The sequence below is a fragment of the Pleurodeles waltl genome, chromosome 3_1, assembly GCF_031143425.1.
Source record: "Pleurodeles waltl isolate 20211129_DDA chromosome 3_1, aPleWal1.hap1.20221129, whole genome shotgun sequence".
Lineage (NCBI taxonomy): Eukaryota > Metazoa > Chordata > Amphibia > Caudata > Salamandridae > Pleurodeles > Pleurodeles waltl.
The window spans coordinates 1,292,675,890-1,292,695,050 of NC_090440.1; positions in this window are offsets into that span (position 1 = coordinate 1,292,675,890).

A 19,161-nucleotide genomic window follows, 5' to 3' on the forward strand; every position below is an offset into this window, starting at 1 on the left:
ATTGTCCCACTCACATCACCCAACACATTTTGTTTTTGGGGGAGATATATTGATGATATACTTACCATTTGGACGGGTAGCAGGGAGGACCTTAGTACATTCATAGATCACCTCAACTCGAATGAGTTCAATCTAGTTTTCACACATAAAGAGGGCTGTGCTCAAATAGAGGTTCTTGATCTGTTACTGTATATTACTGACAATAAGATCTCGTCTAGACTGTATAGAAAACTGACTGCTTGTAATTCTATTCTTCATGCACACAGCGCCCACCCTTTGGCACAAATCAAAGCTATCCCATATGGGGAAATGGTAAGAATACATCGGAACTGTAGTGATACTGAGATTTTTAGACAGGAGTTGGAACATTTGGTACAACGTTTCTGAGATAGGGGCTATTCGGAAGATCTAATTTCTTTGGCTAGTAGTCGCATATCCTCCAAACAACGCCACTACTCACTGATTAGAAGCTACAAGAAAGCAAGCACAAGTAGAAACAAGCCCATCCCTTTTATTACTAAATTCAGTCCTGCAAATAAACTAGTGTTACGTATACTCAAAAAACACTGGTACTTACTACTATTGGATCCTGGACTGGAATCAGCAATTGGCAGGACGCCAGCCATCACACACAGTAGGGGTCGGACTTTGAGAATTATCTTGTGCCCCAGTTTTCTTGCTCCCCATGCACAGACACACCCATCTACTTGGATTCCTAGCAGGCCTGTAGGTTTTTACAAATGTTGTGTGTCATGCCAATTAGCTCTCAACACAACTATGACTTTTTCTTACAATACTGAGACTATTTATCATATCAGACATTTCATTATTTGCAATACTAGATAAACGGTTTACTGTATTATCTGTGTATGTGGACTTATATGCATGGGCAGCACCATTCGTCCTCTCAAAGAACGTATACAGGAACATGTTAGAGCGATTAGGAATCACATCGCCACATACCTTCTCGCAATACACTTCAATTTACAACATGGGGAGAAGGACATTCTTAATATGAGATTTCATGGTATTACCCAGGTTTCCAACTCACCCAGATTGGGGGATAGAACTAAAGACCTGCGCAAGTGTGAGGCAAAATGGATACTGAAACTACAGGCTGTAGAAGAGGGTCTCAATACTGACCGGGAACTGCATGTATTTCTTACCTAATGTTTATTTCGTTGTCATGTAATTTCTCGTACCATTCCTATGATATCCATCATTTGTTAACACCATTGCTATAATATCCTCTGTATTATTTTAGTACCATCTATTCTAGTTCATACCGTTTGAACTTCCAGGGCTGTTTGTTCTTTGATCTGGCTTTGTTGTGTCCGAATTACCTAACCGTGTTACGTTCTTTTTGTTCTTTGCTTACCCTGTGTATACCTGAGATGTAAAGGCCCATGGGACACTAGCCTTATTTATTTTGTGTAAATCTATCTGTAGCTCATTATTTTGTAAACTGTGAGGTTTTTACATGTTCCTTCGTATAACTACTTATGTACAATATATTTCCTACTATATCATGTAGTCTATGGATACTTACATGTTGTATGCACTGTTAACATGTACTTATAAGCAGTACTTATACATTGCATTACAGTATGGGTGATCTGTCTGTAAATTTTGAGCATAAATGAACACTTCTTCCTAGATCTAGGATTTTTATATTGCCTCCCTGGATTTTTGAGGGGTCATTTGCACGTATCTTTCTTTCTGTCTACGCTACACATGGTGTCTTTTTGCACTTGTCCCACGCACTCAGCTGTAAGTGACTTCTTTTTCTGTTGTCTCTCTTCTCCTTTGTGATTGTTACTTGTTTTACCCTTACAATATGGCCGCCGTTTTTCTGGCCTGGCTGTAACTTTATACATAGTGCCAGGATACCGGCACCTCGCGTTTTGACCTTTTTTTCTGTCAGTGACCACTTGTCTAGTAGTCTTTTCTCGCTTTCCATGACCGTATTTGGGCATTTAACAACGCAATCTCTGCGTTTCGGTTACTTCGACTTCCTAGGTTACCGGACTGTTTACGGCTCTCAGCCGTATATTGTGAGTCTACTTGTTTGTCTGGCCTGCTCAATTGTTCTGTATTCACCTTTCCTCTCCCATTTACAGTGTCGGACCGCAGTGGGTTCCGACGTGTTTGACTGTTTTAGTGAGACCGCTATTTTACTAGGCTCTGGCCTCACTGTGCGGGCTATACATTTGAATACGTCTCACAGCACTTGGCCGCTTTTAGTCAGTTTTCCCTTTCGTTGTTATCCAGCCAATGTTTTTTCTCATAGAACTAGGTTTACGTCTATGTTATCGGACCGTATTGCGGGTTCCGATTATAATGACTACACTGTGTAGTTATTAGTTTCTGTTTTTGCCACAGTTGACTTTTATTTTCTTATTTATTTGTAGGACTGCGTTTTCGGACTTATCAGGGTCCTGATAACTACAGCTATTGTTCTACTATTTTGACTTTTACCATCGCAACACGCTTGAACTACCAGCTTAAATTCAGGTAGTTCACTACATAGTTATTTGATACTTCTGGCTTTTGTCGGTACCACCTTGAGTGATTACTTAACTTGGCTATCTCAATGACATTTAGATTTTTTGTTTACAGATGTGAATTCAACACAATAACTTGAAGTGGTTTAATTCAATCTCAACTATGCCTGGCTTCCTAGCTACAGAGATGATTCCTTTATTTCCTACCCTCCTCTCCAGCATGTACTCACTCAGTACGGTTAATCTAAGACTCATTTGATTGGCCATTTCACGCATGCTTACAGTTTCTACAGTAACTATCATCTCTGGTTTTTAACATAAGGTTTGAACACATCCCTTATTGGCCTTTTGGTTGCTCTGGTAATGTAATTTCTCACTTAGGTTTTCCTACCTGGTGTCCTTTTTATCCTTCTAAATTATTATTATTATTTTTTTATCTGATCTGCCATGTCCAAAGTACCTTTCTCCTTTTCACTTACTTGGGCTGTGCGTTTCTGGCTATTTAACTTGACCTTACTTCTTTTAGTATTTTGCTTGGTGACGTTGCTCATACGGTGTTCAGTTATGAACAAAATTATACACTAGCATATATGTATGTCTGTTTTGCAGCCTTGAAAAAGTCACCTGCGTGTCGAAAAACGTGTTGGCTGTGTCTGATGGACGTTCTTTTCTAAATGAATCAAACTGCGTCTTCAATTAAATAAACTTTCTTTCAAGAACGTGGGATACTTATGTGTTTTTTCTTCAACGATATCTGCATACCTTGGATATTAATTTACTTATATGATTGTGTTTCACACCGTGTGCTGTGGCCTTATATTGCTTATCTCATTATGGTTGATAAAGTGGCGGTAATACAACCAACAGGCTGGCGGTAAGTACCACCAAATTATGACCATGGTGGTGATAACTTACATAGACAGCCAATATACCACACCAACTGCCACGGGGGAAACAACAACCACCACGGAGTTAGCCAACAACAGCCAGACGGAAGACAAAGTACCGTCCACCATATCATGACACTGCACTCCCCCATCTTTTCTGGGGTGGTACCAACGCCAACAAATGCCTGGCGGAAACAGAGCTCAGAAGTGAAAGGACTCACCATTGGAGACACAGGGAAGAACCACGCCACCATGGAACCCGAAATGCAAGTTTTCCTGATGATCTTCTACGTTATGCTCCACCTGGAACACCAACGCCGACGAAGACGGCGACGATAAGTACAGCCGACTAGCACACAAGGGATGGTGGGAGGAAAATGAGAGTGACACACACACGCACGACACACGCCCAACACACACACACACCATACACACAACCAGCTGCACAAGAAAAACAATTTGTCCTTTCAAAACTGCAGAATAATGCAAGGACAACAGGAATTGACTAAAGTGATTGTAATCAGATCAACATCAAAATTAATAATTCGATTTGGCAATGAAACAGATATGTACACATGTACACAAAGGGACACTGCCTAGTCCAATGTTTGAAGGGCCCACATGACCACAGGGCACAGTCTAAGGCCCAACTCGAATCCTGACCACATCCGGATACGACACTGCAGGGGCATCAGTTTGCAAATAGGCAGGCACCTCGGGGCGGGGGCACCTCAGCCGGATGCGGGAGCAAGCCCACTGGTTCTGGAGGGGGAAACATGCCCATTGTTTTGTCCTGGGGAGTGCAAGACCACAGTCTCTGGAGTTGGTGTCTTCCCCACTGGTTCTGGAGGGGGCAACATGCCCATTGCTTTGTCCTGAGGAATGCAAGGCCACGGTCTCTCGAATGGGTGACTTCCCCACTGGTTCTGGAGGGGGCAACATGGCCATTGCTTTGTCCTGGGGAGTACAAGGCCACAGTCTCTTGAGTGGTTCCCCACTGGTTCTAGGAGGGGGCAACATGCCCATTGCTTTGTCCTGGGGAGTGCAAGGCCACAGTCTCTGGAGTGGGTGTCTTACCTACTGGTTCTGGAGGGGGCAAAATGCCCATTGCTTTGTCCTGGGGAGTGCAAGACCACAGTCTCTCTAGTGGGTGTCTTCCTCCTCACTGATTCTGAAGGGGGGACAACACGCCCATTGCTTTTTCCTGGGGAGTGCAAGGCCACAGTCTCTGGAGTGGTTGTCTTCCCCACTGGTTTTGGAGGGGGCAACATGCCCATTGCTTTGTCCTGGTGAGTGCAAGGCCACAGTCTCTTGAATGGGTATCTTCCCCTCTGGTTATGGAGGGGGCAGGCTGCTCAGTAGCCCCTGGAGGGTGACTACATGGTGTTTGCCCGCAGTGATGGCTGCACTGTGGTGGTTGTTGGAGAAGGCTTCTGGGCAGCCCCTGCACATAGTGATGGATGAATGGTGGTGGTTGGTGGAGGATGCTCCTGGGCAGCCCCTGCACTCATTGATAGCTGCACATCCACAGCTGGCTGTGGGGGCCCTGTGACAGCTGCTGGTGGTGGTGGTGTTAGCCTGACAGCTTCTGCTGGCATAGAGTGCCTCGTCTCCTCCTGTTCATGGGTTGGGGATTCCTTACCCTTCCTGGCAGGGGTGGATGGGCTCTTCCCCTCTCTGCCTGGAGGTGCAGGCTACTTCCCCTTCTTCACAGCTGGTGCAGGCTCCTTCCCCTTCCTCACAGCTGGTGCAGGCCCCTTCCCCTTCCTCACAGCTGGTGCAGGATCCTTCCCTTTCATCCCCGGTGGTATTGGCTCCTTCCCTTTCAGTGTCGTAGGTCTGGTATCCTTACCACCACGAGTAGGTGGTGCTACCACTGTCCCCATGGACTGTTTGGCTGAGCTGCTGGGCTGTGTCCTTGGTACCCTGCCCATATGTGCAGGACGGGGTAGGGAAGAGGTCAAGTTGGGCAAGGAAAATGCTTTTTAGGGATTTTGGGGATGGGGTGGGAGAAGGGAGGAGTAACGGGAGTGGAGGATGAGGGAGTGGTTGTTGGAGGTGTATGTATACTGGATTTGGGTGCAGGTGCATGGGATGTTTGCTGTATGCTGATGTGAGGTGGATGGCTGTTGGGTATCTGAGTGCTTGCGTTTGTATCCTTTAAGGGGGGGACAGACACGGTGGGAGAGGACACTGGGGACGCGTGCATGGCTGTTGTGGAGGTGTCTGCCAGTGTGGTGTGTGTTCTGTTCGGTGTAGTGATGCTGATAATGGATGTAGATGTAGTGCATGCAGGTGTGAGTGTGGATGTGACTGGGAGGGAGGTGGAGGAGGAGGGGGAGACAGTGGGGGCTGTGGATGTTGTCATGTCTGCAACGGTATGTTGTTTGTGTGAGTGCCTGTGGGATGAAGTGTGGTGCTTGTGTTTGCCTGTGCCACTCTTGTGTGATGCCTTGTGTGCATGCTCATCTGTCTGTGTGCTTGGGATGGGTTGGGGTTGAGGCGAATGGGATTGGGAAGTGGTAGTTGGAGCGGCGACGGTAGAAACAGGGACAAAGGCTGCCATCAGAGAGGCGGCCAGAGCCTGAATTGATCTCTGTTGGGCCGCCAATCCACTGTGAATGCCCTTCAGGAATGCATTGCATTGCTGAATCTGGGATGGCAGTCCCTGGATGCCATTCACAATGGTTGTCTGCCCGACAGAGATGGCTTACAGGAGGTCAATAGCCTCCTCACTCAGGGCAGCAGGGCTCACTGGGGCAGGGCCTGAGGAGCCTGGGGCGAAGGAGATGCCCGCCCTCCTGGGTGAGTGGGCACGGGTAACTTGCAGAGGGCATAGTGGGAGGGCGGTGCTGGTACGAGGGTGGCGGCTGTACCTGCAGCTGGGGTGGTCACAGAGGTGTCCAGCACCACCAGGCAGCTCCCACCAGAGGAGGTATCAGAGTCTGTGTTGTCCCCTCCTATCTCAGCCGTGGTGCCCCCCCTTGCCCTCCGTCCCACTTGTTCCCTTGGCGTCAGTGGACTCTGCCTCCAGGGTCCTATAGGATGCAGCTCCCTCTCTCTCCAGTGCCCCTGCTCCTCCGCCAGATGATGCTAATGCACACAAGAACAGGATAACAAAACAAGAAAGGTGGGGAGAGAGACAAAGGATACACAGGGTCAATGACTGCACCAGCACCACCGTTGGTGTACACAGCACACTCACACACAGGGAACAGACCTATGCACTATGCATTGCTCTATCAGTGAAATGGCTAGTCACCAAGGCATGAGGATGAGCACACACTGCCAACTGTAGCACACGTGGGACCCACGCAGCCCTGCCTAGAAGTGAATACCGACAAGCTAGGTTACCTGTATTTGCCATGCAACCATTACCCTTCAGAGGACCAATGCTGCTATGTCTGGCCTGGCCTTAGGGGCACCCACTAACACACAACCACCACCTGGATACCATCCCAACAGCCATAAGTTGTAATGATACCTACTGTACTCACCCACTTCTGGCTGCTGTGAATTCCTCAAGCACCCATCCAGCTCAGGGTATGCCACCGCCAGTATGCGGGCCATCAGGGGGGTCAGGGTCTGACGGGCACCCCTTCCTCATTGGGAGGCCATCCCCAGCTGTGCCTCCGTGGTCTTCCGTGCCCAGTGTCTCAGGTCCTCCCACTGTTTCCGACAGTGGGTGCTCCACCTTCCATAGACCCCCAAGGTCCGCATGTCCTTGGCGATGGCACGCCATAATCCCTTCTTTTGATGGACGCTGACCTGCAGAGGTAATACATACAGGATAACTCCATTAAACAGTCCAGCCTGTCATACACATGGCACAACATACCCGATCCCATCACCACTGGCATCCACATAGGCTAGCTCACAACATGTACACTGCCAACAGACAATCCCCCACCCCCCACCCACCCTTACATGATGCCTTCACACACATCTCCGTGCATTCATGCCACATGCATCGTGCCCACAGTGTACTCACCTGTTGGTCTGGAGGCCCATACAACAGTCTGTTCTGGGGAAGGTCCCCATCCACCAGTCGCCCCAACTCCTCAGAAGTGAAGGCTGGGGCCCTTTTCCCGATTACAGAGGCCATGGTAGGTTCCAGACACAGGTCACAGCAGCACATGCAGTGTAGGTCTTCTCCTGTGGAAGGTCAGGAAACAGTTGAGGAATGATTTAGAAAATAGCGGTCACATCCACGGCGGTGCATACCGTCACCACCGGTGTAGATCCCCATTAGCCACTGTACCCCATAGGGCCCAATATTATTCAATGAGGAATTGCACAGTGGTGCACGACTGCCTAACGCCACGGAGCACAAAGTCAGCGGAATTACCTCACTTCCACCTGTGCCTCCACACAGGACAGGCGGTCGCCATTTCGGGGGCGGGGGGCACAGGCCTATCAATAATTGCTGCATCACAAGATAAATAGGCACATTCTTTGAAATTACACTGTCCCAAAACGTGATTGCACGGTGTGGACTGCTGTTGTGGTATAGTTGTACAAATTGTGACAGCCTACTCACTCTTGTGTCCCTTAGATACATACTGCTGCGGATGAATAGGAGATGGAGACATACCCCCATGTACAGACCACTTGTGGACTTAGCTACACTGGAGGACAGGCGCATTATACTCACCCATAGACTGGACAGGGTCAGGTGACAGTGGGCTTGGCAGCAGGAATGTCACAGCCAACGTTCTCAATTGTGCTGCAAGAGTCTTGTCCACCCTGCTAAAACACACGTGCAGCTACATTGCTTTCCCCCAGGTGGAAGATTTGGCCACTGTGAAGGCCGGATTGTATGCAATGGGACATATCACAAAATATTATTGGGGCGATTGATGGTACACATATTGCTTTTGTCTCCCCCACCCCCCCCCCGGCAGAATGAACAGGTGTACAGAAATCGTAAGAGTTTCCACTCCATGAATATGCAGATGGTTTGCCTGGAGGACCAGTATATCTACCACATCAATGCTAAATATCCAGGGTCGGTGCATGAGGCCTTTGTTCTGAGGAATAGCAGCATTCAAATTTGATGACCAACTACAGAGGCACAGGGTGTGGCTTATAGGAGAACCTTGGTCCACACACAGTCTATGTTGGTGTATGCCTCTGCTGTTAGCTAAATAAGATAGTCTGTGGCTAAATGTCCCTCAATACTTGTTGGTGACTCTGGCTACCCAAACCTTTTGAGGCTGCTGACCCCTGTGAGGAATGCCAGGACAAGAGCAGAAGAACATTATAATGAGGCATATAGGCGAACCAGAAGGATATTTGAGAGGACCTTCGGCCTCCTGAAGGCCAGGTTCAGGTGCCTCCATCTGACAGGTGGATCCCTGTGCTACTCACCAGAGAAGGTCTGCCAGATAGTAGTGGCATGCTGCATGTTGCACAACCTGGCCCTCAGATTACCTGTGCCTTTTCTGCAGGAAGAGGTGACTAGAGATGCCCCTGTGGCAGCAGTGGATCCCGAGGACAGGGAGGATGAGGAGGCAGAGGATGAGGATGTGGACAACAAAACCTTAGTGATCCATCAGTATTTCCAATGACACACAGGTGAGACAGTGCACCTTCACATTTCTATGACTATTGTAGTGTGTGTGGCATTGGCATGCTGGCATTATCCACTTGTTTCCTCTACTTACTGTCACCAATGGATTGTCATTTTACAGATGTTGGTGATATGGCAACAATGTTGTGATGTGATCATAACAGCCAGCAACAGGTCATTCATTCTATGCTCTCACTATGCACTGTTCATTTACAATGGATGTAGCTGTTTCAATCAATACAAAATTGCAATACGTGAAATACTAGTAGTCGATTTTTGTCCAAGGGTGTTTATTGTAGTGCTAATAAATTGAGGGGAAAGTGCAATGGAATGGGGTGATGATTGAGGAAAGTCCAGGGTATTGTTCCAGTCTGTTTGTAGCACAGATGCAGTGTCCAAAGGGAAATAGGAAGTTGAGCAATGGCAGATCAAGGTCGACAAGGTGACAGAGTGGGACACAAGGGGGACAATCAGAAGAGTCTCATTTCCTGGTGGTGGTCTTGGCAATTGTCTCTGTCTTCTGTCAGGGTTGCAGGGAACATTTGTGGGTGGTTCACCTTCTGCAGGGGGAGGGATGCTGGTAGCCTGTGGGTCCTGTGGCGGGGCCTCCTGGCCACTAGCGGCAGCAGAAGTGGAGGGCTGTTCAGTTGACTGGCTAGTGGTAAGGGCCCGCTGGTGTGCTGTTGCCTTCCCTCATGATGTTGGCCATGTCTGCCAGCACTGCTGCTATGGAGATCAGGAGGGTGTTAATGGCCTGCAAGTCCTCCCTGATCCCTTGATACTGTCCCTCCTGCAGCCACCTGTTCTCCTGCACGTTGTCAGGGATCTGGCCCATTGTGTCCTGGAAATATTGGTAGGCTCCCAGGATCTCAGAGAGTGCCTCCTGGAGAGTCGGTCCCCTGCTCCTGTCCTCCTCTTGACACACAGCATTCCTCCCAGTGTCCCTGTTGACCTGTGCCCGGACGGTGTGCCACTGCCACTGACCCCAGGTCCCTGATTGTCTTGTGGGCGAGGTGTGGCCTGGGGTCCCTGGACAGGAGGGCACACTGCTGATTGACTTGTCCTGGGGACAGAGGTGTGGGTACAGTGGATGGGTGCTGTGGTGTAGGTTCCTAATGGGGGAGGCTCTGTGGTGGTCTGTGAGTGGGCTTGGGTGACCAGCTGTCCAGTGGTCCCTGATGGGCAGGTAGGTCCTCCAGATCCTGAAGTCCAGAATTACTGTCATCATTTGGGGGCCTGGATAGTTGTGGCACCTTCTCTCCGCTGACATTGGCTGGGGTACCTGTGGGGATGTAAATGATGTATTATGCTTCAAGTGACTGACATTTGTACTTCCGAAGCTTTCCCTCTATGGTTGGTGTTGCCCTGCCAGCTTTTGCTTGTGTATGGTGATGTATTGTGGGATTGTTAGTTCCCCTATGCTGTGCATGCTTTAGTGATGGGTGTCCATGCCGGGCTGGGAGGGCTGTCCATGCATTGGTATTGCATGCAGGGCTGGGCATTGTTGTTAGTCATATGTGTATGTGCAGTGTGTGGGATGGTGTGGAGTGATGGGAGAGAGGGTGAGGGGGTGTGATGGCATGCAGGTATGGGGGGGTGATAGGTAGTAAATGTTGCTTACCATTGTCCAGTCCTCCGGCAACTCCAGGGAGTCTCCCAGGATGCAGTATTGCAACGACCTGCTCCTCCCATGCTGTGAGCTGAAAGGGAGGTGGTGGGGTTCCACCGCCAGTACTCTGTATGGCAAGCTGGTACCTTGCTGCTATGGAACGTACCTTTCCCTATAGGTCATTCCACCTCTTCCTGATGTCGTCCCTTGTTCTTGGGTGCTGTCCCACAGCATTGACCCGGTCTACGATTCTCCACCATAGCTCCATCTTCCTTGCAATGGATAATTGCTGTACATGTGCTCCAAAGAGCTGTGGCTCTACCCTGACAATTTCCTCCACCATGATCCTTAACTCCTCGTCAGTGAAACGGGGGTGCCTTTGTGGTGCCATGGGTGTTGTGAGATGTGTGTTGGTGAGGGTGTGTTGGGTAATGTGGTGGGGTGTGTGATGTGGAGTGCATAAGGGGTGTATGGGGTGTGTGTCTAGTTGTCTCTGTGCTCTTCTTCTCAGTCTCCTGGCAGTACTTGTTGTTTGTAGAGGGTTGTGGGTATTGTGGGTATGTGTTTTATAGTGCTGTGGGTGAGTGGGTGTGGTGTGTGTATGAGTGTCAGGTGTGTGATTTTAGTTGGTATTATTTTGTATGTGGTATCCATTATGAGTGCAGCGGTGTGTACTGCCAATGGTTTCTCGCCTTTGAATGTCCGCCATGGTGATTCGTAGGGTCATAATGTGATGGGCGTTGTTTTGTTGGCGTAACGGTATGGGTTTTGGGATCGCCACTTTTGCATTGACCTTTGGGCTCGCGGATTTGTGTATGTGGCTGAATTCTGTTGGACTGGTGTGTGTATGTCATAATATGGTGAATGCATACCTGCCACCGCGGCGGTCAGTTGGTGGCCGTCAGCGTGGAGGTAAGCGGGATTTACCACCAGTGTCATAATGAGGGCCTTAATCTGCCAGCACCTGTGCTCCTCTACTGAGATCCTTGTCCTGTCAAGTGGCGCCTAATCCAGTCTGGGACCTTCAAGGAGGTTTTGTTGCTGCAAGTAGAAGATCCATGCATCACCTCAACGTGTCAATCCGAACTAATGCATCACTGCAAGAATTTGATGCATCTGAGCATGGTTCGAGCTCAATGCAATGAACACAGTTTAATGCACTGCATCACTGGAGTCACTAGAGTCTGTGACGTACCGTCCTTAGTCCGACGCAGGGCCTGCTTCATTGCTGTGAGATCAAAGCTTGACTTCTGACATCGTCCCTGGGCACCATTTTCTTCATCAACACCACACCACAGTAAGGAACCGACGCTTCATGCCCCTGTGGCATTAAGGAACTGAAGCATCACCTCCCATGCCTAGCAATAAGGAACTGACACATCATCTCCCCTGCGACAGTAAGTAACTGACACACCTTTGCCTCTCCTCTCCTGTGGCCCGCATCATCTTTGTTTTTGACGCACCTCAGGTACTTTGCCTCAGTCGAACGCTTCTTTAATTTTAAGGAACTACAATTGCATTTAGGCCCTCACTACAACACTGGCGGTCGGTGATAAAGCGGCGGTAGCACCGCCAACAGGCCGGTGGTAAAAAAAACAGAATCATGAGCACGGCAGAAACTGCCAACACATACAGCCACTTTAACACTCCGACTGCGACAGCCATGGCGGTAGCAACAAACCCCGCGGCGGTAACCGCCAACAGACAGGCGGAAAACAATCTACTGCCCACAACATTACAACACACCTATCCGCCAGCTTTTCTGGGGCGGTACCAACACCATCAACACAATCAAAAGCACGGCGGAAACAGAACACTGAAGGAAAACGACTCACCTTTCGACACTCAAGGAAGAACCACAACGCCATGGAGTCTGAGCTGCACTTTTTCCCAATGCTGGTGTACCTTCTCATACACCAGGAACACGAAAGCCAGCGAAGACGACCACGGTGAGTACTGCACCTAGCACACAAGGGAGAGGGGGAGGAAAAAGAGAGTGACACACACACGCAACATGAGGACAAAAGGTATGGAGTAAAATTAGTTTTAGAGATATAGGTCCTTAAACAATAAACAGTATGTACAATATTTACAAAAGGAAGGACAATGCCCACTCCAAAATGTCCATGGCCCACTAGGCCATAACACATAGGCCAAGGCCACACTTGACTCCTGCCTCAATACGGAGAGAACACTGCAGGGGCATCAGGTCGAAAAAACAAAGGCACCTCTGGGGAAGGGGAATGGGGGGTACCTCAGCCAGAAGATGGTACAATGCCACTGGCCTGGAGGAGGCTCCATGCCCACTGCTTGGTCCTGGGGAGTGCAAAGCCACAGTCTGTCAAGTGGGTGGGTTGCCCACTGCTTGGCCCTGGGGAGTGCAAAGCCACAGTCTCTCAAGTGGGTGGTTTGCCCACTGCTTGGTCCTGGGGAGTGCAAAGCCACAGTCTCTCTAGTGGATGCCTTCTTCCTGGCAAGGAGGGGCTCAGTGGATGCCTTCTTCCACTAGTTCTGGAGAAGGCCTTGTGCCCAGTGGGCTTCATCCTGGCAAGGAGGGGCTGAGTGGATTCATCCAGGCAAGGAGGGGCTGAGTGGATGCCTTCTTCCACTAATTCTGGAGGAGGCCTTGTGCAGACAGTGAAAAGCAGGGTGCGGCTGTGCCTGGGGGCCTGTGCATGGGCAGTGCAGGGCCCTAGGGGCCCCGCAACTCCCCTTCCCGCCAGCCTTTCCATGGCGGTCTCTACTGTCATGGACAGGCTGGTGGGAAGGGAAGTCATGATCCCCAGGACACCGCTGCAAGCAGCGCTGCCCTGGCGGATTAAAACTGCCGGGACAACGATGGCTACCGCCGCAGTCAAAATATGGGATTTGTACCGCCAGCCTGCTTGCAGTCCGTTCGCCAAAAAAACCCTGGCGGTCTTTGACTGCCAGGGTTGTAATGAGGGCCTATGTTCTCAAACGTGCTGACCAGAGTGTTGTCTGCCCTGCTGAAACACATGTGCAGCTACATCGTATTCCCCCAGGTGGAGGATTTGGCCACAGTGAAGGCTGACTTCTATGCACTGGGACATATCCCCAACATCATTGGTGCCATTGATGCTACACATATTGCATTTGTCTCCCCCCCCCCCCGGAGAAATGAACAAGTATTCAGAAATAGAAAAAACTTTCACTCTCTGAATGTGCAGATGGTGTGTTTGGCGGACCAGTACATCTCCCATGTCAATGCAAAGTATCCTGGCTCTGTGCATGATGCCATTATCTTGAGGAATAGCAGCATCCCATATGTGATGTCTCAACTCCAGAGGCACAGTGTGTGGCTAATAGGTGAGCCCATGGCCCCCACCCAGTTGATGTAGGTATATGGGTGTGGGTTTGGCCCTAAGGGTGAGTGTGTGGCTAACAGGTATCACATCGATATTTGCAGGTGACTCTGGTTACCCCAACCTCTCATGGCTACTGACCCCAGTGAGGAATGCCAGGACAAGGGTAGAGGACCAAGGAGGATCACTGAGCGAACCTTTGGCCTCCTGAAGGCCAGATTCCGGTGCATCCATCTGACAGGTGTGTTTATTTAGGTGCTAATACGTGGAGGGGGTATTGCAATGGGCTGGGTTGCTGATGGAGGAAAGTCCAGGGTAGAGTCCAGTCTATTGGTATCACAGGTGCATTGTCCAAGGGGGCATAGGAAGGGGAGCAATGGCAGTCCAAGGTGGACAGGGTGACAGAGTTGGACACAAGGGTGACAATCAGGAGTTTTATTTCCTGGCGGCGGTCTTGGCAATATTCTCTGGCTTCTGCCTGGTTTGCAGGGACCGTTTGCAGGGTGGTTCTCCTTCTGCAGTGGGTGGGGTGCTGGTGGCCTGTTGTTCCTGTGGCGGGGTCTCCTGTCCACTAGTGTCAGCCGAGGTGGAGGGCTGTTCTTCGGTGTGGCTAGTATCAGGGTCCCGTTGGTGTGTCACTGCCTCCCTCATGGTGTTGGCCATGTCTGCCAGCACCCCTGCAGTGGTGACCAGGGTGGTGTGGAGGTCCATCAGGTACTCCCTTATCCCCAGGTACTGTCCCTCCTGCAGCCGCTGGGTCTCCTGCAACTTGGCCAGTATCTGGCCCATGGTCTCCTGGGAATGGTGGTATGCTCCCAGGATGTTGGTGAGTGCCTTGTGGAGAGTCAATTCCCTGGGCCTGTCCTCCCCCTGTCGCACAGCAGTCCTCCCAGCTTCCCTGTTATCCTGTGCCTCTGTCCCCTGAACCGTGTGCCCACTGCCACTGACCCCAGGTCCCTGATCGTCCTGTGTTTGTGGGGTTGCCTGGGTTCCCTGTAGTGGTGGACACACTGCTGATTGACGTGTCCTGGGGACAGAAGGGTGGGCCCGCTGAGTGGGTGCTGTGGTGGTGTTTCCTGAGGGGGGAGGCTCTGTGGTGGGTTGGGACTGTGCCTGGGTAACAGACTGGCAGAGGTCCCTGATGGGCCAGGTTGGTCATTGCGATCAAGGCGTGCACAGCTGCTGTCATCACTGTGGTCCTCTTCTGGGGAGGGCCCTGGATTTGGCTGTCACCTCTTCTCTGGTGACGTTGAGTGGGGGTCCTGTGGGGATGTAAATGCAGTGTTATTGTTTCTGCGTGTGCCATCTTGTGCATGGGTATGTTGCCCTCTATGGTTGTTATTAGCAAGGCAGCTTTGGCTTGTGTGAGTTGTGATTGGTTTGGCTAAGTGATTGTCACTAGTGTGCATGCTGTGGTGATGGGTGTCCATGCAGGTCTGTGAAGGGGGTCCATGCATTGGTGTTGCATGCAGGGCTTGGTATTGGGATGGGTGGGTTGTGATGGTGGGGTATATGTGAGGTGGTGGGATGATGGGGGTGAGGGTAGGGGTTGTTGTTTGTGATGGCATGCATGTAGGGTGGGGGATAAAGTAGTAAAGATTTGACTTACCAGAGTCCAGTCCTCTCCTGCCAGGCCCTCAGGATGCATGATCGCCAAGACTTGCTCCTCCCATGTTGTTAGTTGTGGGGGAGGAGGTGGGCGTCTACCGCCAGTCCTCTCTACAGCTATCTGGTGTCTTGCAACCATGGAACGTACCTTCCCCCCTAGGTCGTTCCACCTCTTCCTGATGTCATCCCTTGTTTTTGGGTGCTGTCCCACGGCGTTGACCCTGTCCACGCCTCTCCGCATAGCTCCATCTTCCTTGCAATGGAGGTCTGCTGCACCTGTGATCCGAATAGCTGTGGCTCTACCCGGATGATTTCCTCCACCATGACCCTTAGCTACTCCTCTGAGAACCTGGGGTGTCTTTGTGGTGCCATGGGTATAGTGTGATTGGTGTGTGTGTTGGGGTGCGTGCTGTGAGGTGCGTGGATGGTGTATGGGTGATGGTGTTTTGTGGGTCAGATTCAGTGGGTGCTCCTGGCTTGTCTCTATCTCACTTGCCAAAATCTTTGGGTCATAAAGGGTTGTGGGTAGTGTGTGTGTGTGTTTTATATTTGTGTGGGTGTGGTGTGTGTATGTATGTCAGGTGTGTGTATTTTGAATTGTCCAATGTGGTGTAGTTTTGTATGTGTGTGTATATTTTGAGCGCAGCGGTCTGTACCGCCAATGGCTTACCATGGTTGAATGACCGCCGCGGAGATTTGTGGGTCATGATGCTGTAGGCGTACTTCTGTTGGTGTGACGGTGTGGGTTTTGCCACCGACAGCTTATCACTGACCTTTGGGCTGGCAGACTTGTGTGTGTGTCTGTATAGTGGCGGATTTCTATGTGTGGGTCATAATACGGGTAGCGGTATACCACCGCTGTCGCAGTATGTTGGAGGCAGTCAGCATGGCGGTAAAAGCACTTACCGCCAATGTTGTAATGAGGGCCTTAATCTTTTAAAATTGATATCTTTGCTTGTGTATTTTGGAGTTTTGTTGGTTTGGTCTTGTTTTACTCAGATAAACATTGGCTACTTTTCTAAATTGATGTGGAGTACTTTTGTGGTGATCTCAGTGTGTGTGTGTGTGTGTGTGCGTGCGCGCAAGCGTGCACAAATACTTTACACTTTTCCTCTGAGATAAACCTAACTGCTTGAGCCAAGCAACCAAGGGGGTGAGCAGGGATTATTTTAGCTGTGTGACTCCTTAACCCTGACTACGGTGAGGGCCTCTACTTTGACAGGGTGCAAACCACTGCCAACTAGAGACCCCATTTCTAACAGAACACAAAGGGGCATATTTAAGAAAAGTGGCACTACACATAGTGCAGCACCACTTTTTTTGAGCCCTTTACCACCCCCTACCACCACCATGTTTGTGCCATATTAAAAATACGCAAAAAGAACACATAGTGGACGGAATGCTGAACAATGCAGACATTCATCCCCAGTCCCAAAGATCTGAGTTTAATTCGTATTTTTTTGCTCACCACACTACCCCAGTTTAGACCCAGCCATATGCAAATCTGTCTTGACCCTGTTCCCCATGGGTAAGAGTGCAGCCCGAACTGCCAAGCCAAGGCCTCCCTGGACCGGAAACAAGTATCCTAGGACTGGTTTCAGGGTATCACCCTTCATCAGCCAGGCTAGCTTAAATGCAGTGGCGCAGTGAGCGCACTGGTAAATGTATTATGTGTTTTCAGTCATTTGTAGAAGTTGGTGGGGATGACGTATGCCTTCAGCATATCCTCTAGTATCTTTGAGTAGACTGTAAAACAATAGAAGAGCCACGACCTCTGGATTTTCATACGATCTTGTTGTGTAGGCATTTTAGTTATAGCTCCATGAACGTTAATTTAACACACTAGGCTGCTGTGCACTTAGATATATTTTATTCAGCTTCGTCTTATTATTGTTACAATAAGCATTGTTACGGTCTTGTTTTATTTCCGTCTATCTAACTGTTTTTGCCTAGGCCAGCACTCTGTTCTCAAACAAGACATTCTTGATCACTCTCTGCTTTTTCCAAGGCTACAGCATGGTACATTGCCGGTGAACGTGGTAGAAGTTTAGTCTCCAACATTCGTAGAAAATACATATCCTTACGTAGGAACACTTTCTCAGAATATCAGCTGTGTTATTATAAAAACACTTCCTTGTCCCTTACACGTTAGAGGGAGATTCCAGCCAGGGAACCACGACTGTATGCTGATTGCCGAATGCCTTACTACTGATGCTAACGTAGACCGCAGGCCTTTGCTCAGGTATGGGTGTTGATGCCTTCCCAGGGGAACCTGAAAGGCGGATTTAGAGCTTAACATGCTGTGCTATATCCTAGCCTACGTAGGGATTAGTCCATTGACAATAGTGACAATATGACAGCGTTGTTTTTATGCTTCACTCTTCTCGTCACAATTTTAATACTGTCATGTTGTGTCGTCCTGGTTATTGCAGCTCACGCCTTGCTATCTAAGATGCAGTAATTTTATTAAACTCATTATTGAAATATATACTGCTTTTGTTTGTCATTTATATACAAGGCTAAGTTATAAGTGAGAGAACCGGATGAGACTTGAGTGACCATGACTTCCCTGAGAAGCCAAGTATGTCATGCGCTTGGTTGCCCAATCATCACCATCCTTTGATGGGGATGAGGCACTGCTAGTTAGCTGGAGCAAAACCTGGATTGGAGCGACAGGTGTCACCCGTAGTGGGTTAGACTAAGGCGGTCATTATGAACATGGCGGGAAAGCCCGCTGACCGCCATGGCGGCGGTGAACAGAATCCCGCCGGCAGCAGCGAATGGAAACCCGCCATATAATGAACAAAAAAACCAACCCCGCCAAACATTCTCTGCCGTCGTCAGCGGGACTCCTTTCCTGGCAGCGGGTGGTGCGCGGGATGCGTGAGTTTCGTTTGGTTCATTATTTGGCAGTCCGGACCGCTCCTCTGTTGGCGGTTTCTACCCCTACCGCCGGTGGTGTGGAACTGACCTCCATGTTCATAATGAGGGCCTAAGTCTCCCACATTGCGGACGATTCTGCCGCTCAAAATCCAGTAGTCTCATTAGAATAATGAGAGCCTACGCGACATGGCGCCGCCAAAGTTTGGTCAGGCTCTGATTTTCGGGTCCTCCGGAGTATCTCTGTCTCAATATATAATGACACCTCAATACCGTATATGGAGATGTCTGTGGTACTGAGGATTTCCACCCCCAGCTACGTAGGCTATCCTATCTGAAGCTGGAGGTTGTTCAAGCTTGAACTTTAAAAGGGAAGCCCTATTTGATGTGCCTTCTCTGAACTAATAGTTTCTCTATAATGGCGAACCCACAGCAGGTACAGATAGCAGTTAACCAGAGTAACCTCTAACTACACATTTATTAGCAAATGGCTTATCGCCCTAGAGGGGTCCAGTCACATTTGTGGTGGATGCCCATGCAGCTTATAGAAAGGAACTTTTTTATTCTTGGGTCACTTTTCCAGCAGTTGATGGGAACACAAATGCTGTTGTTTAACCTTTTGCATTGCAGAGTTTAATCCTGAAGACTTATTTTCAAGGTGCTTATAAATACTGTTTATTTGCAATGTATTGCTGCAGGCTTTCAGAGTGTGTCAGGGTGTGGTCCCTTTCCAGAGCCTTCTAGAAGCTTTCCCTGCAGCGTGCCTGGGTGTGGTTTG